General features: G+C 44.3%; 1 protein-coding gene across 1 annotated transcript in view; it reads left to right on the top strand.

The window, feature by feature from the left end:
* The window catches only part of Cnih4 (cornichon family AMPA receptor auxiliary protein 4), a 17,367-nt gene that overhangs the window by 7,410 nt on the left and 6,428 nt on the right, over positions 1-3,529 (top strand). The window lies entirely within an intron of this gene.

The following is a 3,529-nucleotide window of genomic DNA, read 5'->3' as shown; positions in this document are numbered from 1 at the left end:
GTGCTGCTGCTGCTGCTGCTTCTTCTTCTTCTTCTTCTTCTTCTTCTTCTTCTTCTTCTTCTTCTTCTTCTTCTTCTTCTTCTTCTTTTTTTTTTTTTGGTTTTTCGAGACAGGGTTTCTTTGTAGCTTTGGAACCTATCCTGGAACTAGCTCTTATAGACCAAGCTGACCTCAAACTCACAGAGATGTGCCTGTCTGCTTCCAGAGTGCTGGAATTAAAGGCATGCGCCACCACTGCCCACCTGGCATCTCACGCTTCTTCATTTCTCACACTTCTCTCTCCCACAGCAACCTCTTCTGCATGTCTCCGCCTCGCCACTCCTCTGCCTCCACTGCCCTCTCACACCTAAACTCTCGACAATAAAGTTACATTTTTAGAGCCCAACCCCTCTTCCCAAAACCCAAGATAAGTCACGTAGTTTCTCTCAGGCTAGGAATGTCACAGTGACTGGACAGTGAACAACCATGGCCCTACACATAGCTCTCAGTTGGTGAGAGTTCCCAGACAGTAAACAATTGGCTGAACCTTGAGGTTGGGGAGTAAATACAGTCTAAGGTTGCTTCAAGTTCTGCTGTTGAATCAGTAAAGCAACTCATGGAAAAATGACCTTGTGTATATGTCTCTAGGGTCAACCAGCCTGCTTTGAATCTGTTCTAAAGTTAGCTTGTCTATGTAAAAGACTGTCTTTGTGACTGAGAATCCTTTGTCAGTGTGAGTAATGTAAAGTATCCTAGTATTATTTCTATTCATCAGGATCATCTTCCTGACCATTCATAGCTATGTGTGCCCAATAAGTATAAAACACATCACCAAAGGGCTGTGGAAAGAACCCCACAACTGTTCTTATTAGGGAGGCAGAGCAGTGGTACCCGAGAAAACCACGGACAGGAACAACTAGTTATCCACTGTCAATAACCCTACAGTTTGCCAAGTGGGGTTCCCTAAGTGAGTTGACTTGTTAAACACTAGTTGTCACTGCTGTATATTTCCACAGCAGTCTAGTTGAGTGGTGGTAGCACACGCCTTTAATCCCAGCATTTGGGAGGCAGAGGCGGGTTGATCTCTGAGTTTGAGGCCAATCTGGTCTACAGAGTGAGTTCTAGGACAACCAGGGTTACACAGAGAAACCCTGTCTCAAATCCTTTTCTTCTAAGAATAGTTGAAGGCTTGAGAAAATAAGGCCTTTTATTTGTCTTTATAATACTGGAAATAAAGAAAATTGCATTTTAGTACCTGCAAAGTACACAATTTGTGTTTGGGATTTTTTGTTTGTTTATTTTGAGGTTTTTGTTTGTTTTTGCAGTACAGATTAAATAATATAGAAAAGAATTACAAAGACTGGCCAACTTCCATAGCCGAGGCAGGAGCTAATAGAGAGGTCAGGGAGGAGTGCTGTCAACTGGCTTGCTTTCCCTGGACCAGCCTCCTACGTCATCATTAGTCAAGAAAATGCACCACAGGCCAATCTGGTGGGGCCATTTCTCAATTGACGTTCCTTCTTCCGAAATGACTATCTTGTATCAGCGTACCATCTAGTTTTATGTTAACTTGACGCGAGCTAAAGTCATCTGAGAGGACAGAACCTCAACTGAAAAAAATTCGTCAGCCAGGTAATTGGGACACACACCTTTAATCCCAGCACTCTGGAGACAGAGGCAGGCAGATCTCTGTGAGTTTGAGGCCAGCCTTGTCTACAGAGCTAGTTCCAGACATCCAGGACTACACAGAGAAACCCTGTCTCAGAGAGGGAAAAAATATCTTCGTAAGATGAGGCCAAAGGCAGGCAAGCCTGTGGGCCATTTTTTAAAATTAGTGATTTGTGGAGGAGGGCCCATTGTGGATGGGTACACCGCTGGACTGGTGGTCCTGAGTTCTATAAGAAAGAAAGTTGAGCCAGCCAGAAAGTGGCACTCCTCCATGGCCTCTGCATCAGCTTCTGCCTCCAGGTTCCTGCTCAGCTTGAGTTCCTTCCCTGACTCACTTCATTGATGAACTGTGATATGGAAGTATAAGCCAAATAAACTCTTTTCTTCTCCAAGTTGCTTTTGGTTATGGTGTTTCATCAGCACTAGCAATCCTGAGACAATCATGTTGACATAAAATAGCTGCACAGTAGATGAGGGATGTCCTTGAATCTCTCTCACCTCTACCTCCCAAGTGGTGAGATATCAGGCATGTACTAGTGCTGGGAACCAAACCCAGAGCTTTGTGCAACCTAGGCAAGCACTCTGCCAACCGAATTTCATCCACAGCCCTATCTACTTGACTGCTACATTTACAGATTCTGGAAAGACACATATAAAGAGGAGTGCACAGTCTTTTCTGACTGGCCTCTTAGCATGTCAAAGTTTATTTGTAGGTTGTATAAGCACTCTTTTTTTTCCCCCAATCTGGGATTGAAGGTATGCCCACCACAACCAGCTAAACTCAGGATTTTGTGTATGATGGGAAAAAGCTGTTCCACTGAGTCACATGTGCACCCCACATTTTATGTTTTTAAGTAACTTGAGGGAGACTTTTCATAAGCAGTATGTATAGAATAGAGAAGGGCCAGGATCCTGAGAATTCAGTTCAGAGAACGGAGAAGAGAACATTTTGTTGGAAAAGGGTTGTATTAGTGGGAATGAAAAAGAGATATCTTATAAAGGGTAACAAAAGACAGGAATTCAGTATGCTGGCTGTATAAGATGAGAGAGCAAGAACTGGGGTTGGAAAAAACCTTAAGGATCACCAAGGAACTAGGTAATGGAATTCTAAATTGTAATCTTTTGGAAGCTTTTTGTAGGTATTTATTCAGGTATGGTTAGGCCAGTAGGATTTAGGGGAGAGTTTAAATCTTGTGAAGCTCAGAGAGGCTTTTACATTTCACAGAAATGACATTGAGAAACTGTATGTGGCAAGACCAACAGAATCAAGAAGCCTGGACGTGCAAGCAGGAGGAGGCTGTTTATGGGGCTGGGTTCAGACGTGTGTTGCACACGTGGCACGGTCTGGATGAAGTGTAGGCATAAGCGTCTGTTCTCGCATAGTTTTCCTTCTCAGTTTACGTAACAAGTTTCTGAGAGCCAGGTGTAGTGATACATACCTGGAATCTCGGCACTCAAGAAGCTGGGAAAGAATAATCCTCGGGTTCAAAGCTAGACTGACTGTATAGTGAGTTAGAGGCCAGTTTGAGCAACAGAGTGGGACCCTGTCTGAAAAACAGGGGCTAGGGAGATGACTCTGTGGTCAAAATGTAAGCATGATGGCTGAAATTGAGATCCCAGCACTCAAATGAATGACAGGTGGGCATGTTGGCCTGGGCCTGCCTGTAATCCTGACTCTCCGGTGGAGGCATGTGATCCCTGGAACAAACTGGCTATCTAACCGCTGAATTAGAGAGTTCTAGGTTCAGGCAAGAAACCCTACTTTGGGCTGGAGAGATGGCTCAGCTGTTAAGAGCATTACCTGCTCTTCCAAAGGTCCTGAGTTCAATTCCCAGCAACCACATGGTGGCTCACAACCATCTGTAATGAGGTCTGGTGCCCT

Source organism: Microtus ochrogaster, chromosome 6, assembly GCF_000317375.1.
Source record: "Microtus ochrogaster isolate Prairie Vole_2 chromosome 6, MicOch1.0, whole genome shotgun sequence".
NCBI classification, from domain to species: Eukaryota; Metazoa; Chordata; class Mammalia; order Rodentia; family Cricetidae; genus Microtus; species Microtus ochrogaster.
The sequence above is the reverse complement of the archived record's forward strand: the minus strand, read 5'-3'. Positions and strand labels throughout refer to the sequence as shown.